The 6,092-nt window shown below is 41.3% G+C and overlaps 1 pseudogene; it reads right to left on the bottom strand.

Moving 5' to 3' along the window:
* Positions 1-4,021: 4,021 nt before the first annotated feature.
* LOC134896241 (5S ribosomal RNA) lies at positions 4,022-4,140 on the bottom strand (annotated as a pseudogene).
* Positions 4,141-6,092: the final 1,952 nt, after the last annotated feature.

Here is a 6,092-nt window from a genome sequence, read left to right on the forward strand (position 1 = left end):
ATTTGTGGCTGTGCTGCTTAATTGTGGGGACTGGGGAGCAGCTGTATTATATAGGAGGAGTACAGTGCAGAGTTTTGCTGACCAGTGACCACCAGTATACGTTGTCTGCCTGAAAAACACTCCATATCTGTGCTCAGTGTGCTGCATATATCTGTGCTCACACTGCTTAATTGTGGGGACTGGGGACCAGCAGTATTATATAGGAGGAGTACAGTGCAGAGTTTTGCTGACCAGTGACCACAAGTATACGTTGTCTGCCTGAAAAACACTCCATATCTGTGCTCAGTGTGCTGCATATATCTGTGCTCACACTGCTTAATTGTGGGGACTGGGTAGCAGCTGTATTATATAGGAGGAGTACAGTGCAGAGTTTTGCTGACCAGTGACCACCAGTATACGTTGTCTGCCTGAAAAACACTCCATATCTGTGCTCAGTGTGCTGCATATATCTGTGCTCACACTGCTTAATTGTGGGGACTGGGGAGCAGCTGTATTATATAGGAGGAGTACAGTGCAGAGTTTTGCTGACCAGTGACCACCAGTATACGTTGTCTGCCTGAAAAACACTCCATATCTGTGCTCAGTGTGCTGCATATATCTGTGCTCACACTGCTTAATTGTGGGGACTGGGGAGCAGCTGTATTATATAGGAGGAGTACAGTGCAGAGTTTTGCTGACCAGTGACCACCAGTATACGTTGTCTGCCTGAAAAACACTCCATATCTGTGCTCAGTGTGCTGCATATATCTGTGCTCACACTGCTTAATTGTGGGGACTGGGGAGCAGCTGTATTATATAGGAGGAGTACAGTGCAGAGTTTTGCTGACCAGTGACCACCAGTATACGTTGTCTGCCTGAAAAACACTCCATATCTGTGCTCAGTGTGCTGCATATATCTGTGCTCACACTGCTTTATTGTGGGCACTGGGGACCACCAGTATATTATATAGGAGGAGTAATCAGTGCAGAGTTTTGCTGACAGTGACCACCAGTATATATAGCAGTACGGTACGGAAGGCCACTGCTCTACCTACCTCTGTGTCATCAAGTATACTATCCATCCATACCTGTGGTGCATTTCAGTTGTGTGCAGTATATATAGTAGTAGGCCATTGCTATTGATACTGGCATATAATTCCACACATTAAAAAATGGAGAACAAAAATGTGGAGGTTAAAATAGGGAAAGATCAAGATCCACTTCCACCTCGTGCTGAAGCTGCTGCCACTAGTCATGGCCGAGACGATGAAATGCCATCAACGTCGTCTGCCAAGGCCGATGCCCAATGTCATAGTAGAGAGCATGTAAAATCCAAAAAACAAAAGTTCAGTAAAATGACCCAAAAATCAAAATTGTAAGCGTCTGATGAGAAGCGTAAACTTGCCAATATGCCATTTACGTCACGGAGTGGCAAGGAACGGCTGAGGCCCTGGCCTATGTTCATGGCTAGTGGTTCAGATTCACATGAGGATGGAAGCACTCATCCTCTCGCTAGAAAACTGCAGTGCCACTCCTAGATGGGCCAGGTGTTTGTGTCGGCCACTTGAGTCGCTTAGCTTAGTCACACAGCTACCTCATTGCGCCTCTTTTTTTCTTTGCATCATGTGCTGTTTGGGGACTATTTTTTTGAAGTGCCATCCTGTCTGACACTGCAGTGCCACTCCTAGATGGGCCAGGTGTTTGTGTCGGCCACTTGTGTCGCTTAGCTTAGTCACACAGCGACCTTGGTGCGCCTCTTTTTTTCTTTGCATCATGTGCTGTTTGGGGACAATTTTTTTGAAGTGCCATCCTGTCTGACACTGCAGTGCCACTCCTAGATGGGCGAGGTGTTTGTGTCGGCCACTTGGGTCCCTTAGCTTAGTCACACAGCTACCTTATTGCGCCTCTGTTTTTCTTTGCATCATGTGCTGTTTGGGGACAATTTTTTTGAAGTGCCATCCTGCCTGACACTGCAGTGCCACTCCTAGATGGGCCAGGTGTTTGTGTCGGCCACTTGTGTCGCTTAGCTTAGCCATCCAGCGACCTCGGTGCAAATTTTAGGACTAAAAATAATATTGTGAGGTGTTCAGAATAGACTTAAAATGAGTGGAAATTATGGTTATTGAGGTTAATAATACTATGGGATCAAAATGACCCCCAAATTCTATGTTTTAAACTGTTTTTGAGTTTTTTGTAAAAAAAACACCCGAATCCAAAACACACCCGAATCCGACAAAAATTTTTCAGGGAGGTTTTGCCAAAACGCGTCCGAATCCAAAACACGGCCGCGGAACCAAATCCAAAACCAAAACACAAAACCCCAAAAATTTCCGGTGCACATCACTAGTTTAATTGCTGTCAAGACCATTCCTTTATTACTGTTGTCAGTGCTAATATATAGTATCACAGAGGAGTGTCAACGATTCAGTTTCTTATAATTTGTAAGCAAAGCGATGAATATTATTCTATTAACATTTATTTATATAGCTTACAGCATTTTATAACTAGGAAAAGACACTGGCCATCAGTTTATAATTTATTAAAAAATTTGATTTGTGAAATGGGGCTAGGTAACACATATCGCATCTTGGTCTAGCCATATTACAATGGGAATAAATGCTTAGTTGGGTTATATAATTCATTCGCACAGCATGTTAATTTCAGGCTCAGAGGTTTGTTTGAGTATAGAAGGAAGATATATATAAGCTTTGAGTAAACTGTGTGGGAGGTAGTATGGTAGAACAGCACAGGGAGGTTAAGATGGTTCGGGAGACTGGCAGCATTGGTGAGTTTTCAGGGAACGAGGGAAGGTTTGGCAAGTAGGGAAAGGTCTTGTTATACAAGATAGAATTCCCCAAGAGCATACATCCTGAGAAAATACATGTAACTACAAATGGGAGTACGGGTTTGGGCAGCATGCATAGATCAAGCTGGGAGATGTTTTGAGACAGGGGAAGAAATGTATGTTGGTGCAGTTTTTAATAATGGCTTTGTATGTTAATAGGACATTTTATATTGGATTTGGTAAAATACAGGCATCCACAGTAAGGACATAGCAGAGCAGCAGTTGAACATTCTTCTACATTCATAATAGACTATACAGGTAAAAGTCTGGTTAGGGGAAGACCAGTAAGAAAGGATTTGCTGTGGTAAATGATGGATATTATGGGTATATTTTGACAAAACCAAAATATTTTTTATGCAGTCCTGGAAAATAACCCAGATGCCTGAGTAGCATTTGACAGGGTTTACTTCACAAGAGGATACAGTACATTCTGGGGTTTTCAGTCTGAGAAGCTGGAATTTACAGTGTACACTGGCTTCACTACTACACAATGAAATAGAAGATTGTGAGGAGAGCGAGCAACCTGGAGGAGAGGGCCATAGGGGGAGATGTACTAAGTAGTGATAAAAGTGGAGAAGTGAGCCAGTGGAGAAGTTGCCAATGGCAACCAATCAGCATTGACGTAACATTTATCATTATCATACTATAAAAGGATACTGAGCAGCTGATTGGTTGCCATTGACAACTTCTCCACTGGCTCACTTCTCTTTTATCATTGCTTAGTACATCTCCTAAGACAACAAGGAGAAAAGAAGACTCTTTTGTGGGTGCACTCTTGACTTTGAAATATGAAATGAAATATACAAGATATGATATATAATAATAAAATCAACTTTTATTGACAAAAAAATAAAATAAATAGTGGTTAATGAAAGAAATAACAATCAAAAAGACAATATAGGCAAAAATTGCTAATGTATTAATAATAATAAACCAGCTGACGGGAGTAGATATAGATATTATAAATGGTTAATGTGAATATTTGTAAATTTGTGACGCTGCGTTCCAATAACAGATGAATCCCTATCCTGTCTTAGTGCCAACATAAATAATAAATGAGACCTGCATGCTGATTACAATTAAGAATATAAATACCCATTATATCCAGCTGATACAAAGTGAAGAAGCAGTGGGAAATAAGATGGCAGTGTGAATCTGCTGTCAATGTTAGACACTGAGCATGTGGAATCAATGTGTGCTCTACTACACTGAGTCTTCCTCAATGGTCCCCCACTTGAGTACTGACCCAGCCCAACACTGATTAGCTTCCAAGTTCGGACGGCTTCGGGCGTTTCCAGTGTGGTATGGTAGTAGAGAAAATAGGCGGTAATAGGAAGCTCTGGAATCACTGATGAGAGTTCACGAATTACATAGTATCAAGAAAGAGACAGATATAGGCCAGTAGAGGAAAATAGATGGATCTGCTGCCAATGTTAGACAGGGGTATGGCCCTGAATCAATGGTGAGAGTCCATGAAATTAAAATGTAAATAGGAATGGGAAAAGGAGAAAATAGAAATCTCAGTATAAATTAGGTATCAGCAAAATCATATGTCCTGATGGACTATTAGAAGTTAATAAGGAGCAAAATGAACAAGAAAACCACAATCTTTTGCAATTGCTGAGGTGAAGCCAGACAACAGTGTTACCACTGTAAAAAATAGAAATACCAGTATAAATTAAGCATCAGCAAAACAATATATCCTGATGGACTATTAGAAGTAAATAAGGAGCAAATGGACACAAAAAACCACAATCTTTTGCAATTGCTGAGGTGAAGCCAGACAACAGTGTTACCACTGCACAAAATGTATTGAATCGCTACTAAAGGAAGGCAAAGTGATACAATGTGGTCATAAAAATTGACTGTGATAAGAAAACAGAGCTGTAACCAGTGAAGGGATACTACTCCTTGGGCTGTAACTGCAGGTTGAGGATACAGGATACATTTTTAATTATCTCATGATATAAGTGTACATCAAAAAGAAAAGTACACTACCGATATCTATCTATTATTGGTGTTGTTAATAGGTAGGTAATGAATATAAATAGCATATATGGCTACCTAAAATTAGCAAAGGCTTAATGAAAAATATGATACAATGAATGAATGAAAAAATGTTCAGTCAGTGCGGGCCTCAGGATGATCACAAAGGTTGGTATGAAATAGATGTTACCCGCAGTGGCTGTATCGATATGGAGACTCCTTCTATCACGCTGCAGTTTGTCCCGAAATGATGAGGTGCGTAATGCCACCGGCCCGGCAGGAACCCAGGCAGGTGCAGGCGAACGTCCTGTAATCTGGTCAGCCTGTATGGAGGAATGTCCGAAGAGGCACGGGACCGCCGTAGGTGCAGGGAAGGAGAGTGCTCCGGTCAGTCGATGCGAAGAGATACCAACAGGGGCACGAGGACCGCCGTGGGTGCGGAGAAGGAGAGCGCTCCGGTCAGCCGATGCGAAGAGATACCAGTCTTAAGTCTTAATACTGACTCTGGGTGCACCACCAAACTATAAGAATTAGAAAACCTAGTTTTCTTTTCAATTTTCTATTTTGGTACTAAGTTATATTCCTATATCGATTATATCCTGTGCGGTATTTCCCAAAGATACGTTATTAGTACATCTCCTCCCAAATGTATTAAGCCTTAAAAGTTGATAAGGTAGAGATGGATAAAGAGTAATAAAGTACCAGCCAATCAGAATCCTAACTGCCATGTCGCAGGCTATGTTAGAAAATGACAGGAGCTGGTTGCCTGGTACTTTATTACTCTTTATCCGTCTCCACTTTATCACTTGTTACGGCTTAATACATTTAGGCCAGAATTCCAGGAGGATAAAAACCAACTTCCAGGAACCTTTCTGGAATACATAACAACAAAACCTGCCTATCCATTAGTACGTAGATGAGCCTTAGGGGTTTATTACGAAGCAACGGGTTGTAAAACCCGGTGCTTCAGATCATGTTTATGCCCGATATTTAAGAGAGCAATGCTTTTACTAGCCATGTCCAGCTTGCAAAATAATTTTTAAGTATAAGGGCATAAACATGATCAGAAGCACTGGGTTTTACAACCCAAGACGTCTTAAATAAACGCTTTATGGAGCCTATACATCTACAGTGGATTAGGGCAATTCCCCAACTTGCACATGATTGGAGTAATCAAAATATACGATGTATGGGGTACACTAATTGCTGATTCCAACCAAAAAGTAATCAGAATCAGTAAATCAGGTTTTCCAACATGTTGGATTTCAGCGATTATCAGAAG

This window comes from Pseudophryne corroboree, chromosome 3 (assembly GCF_028390025.1).
Source record: "Pseudophryne corroboree isolate aPseCor3 chromosome 3, aPseCor3.hap2, whole genome shotgun sequence".
NCBI lineage: Eukaryota > Metazoa > Chordata > Amphibia > Anura > Myobatrachidae > Pseudophryne > Pseudophryne corroboree.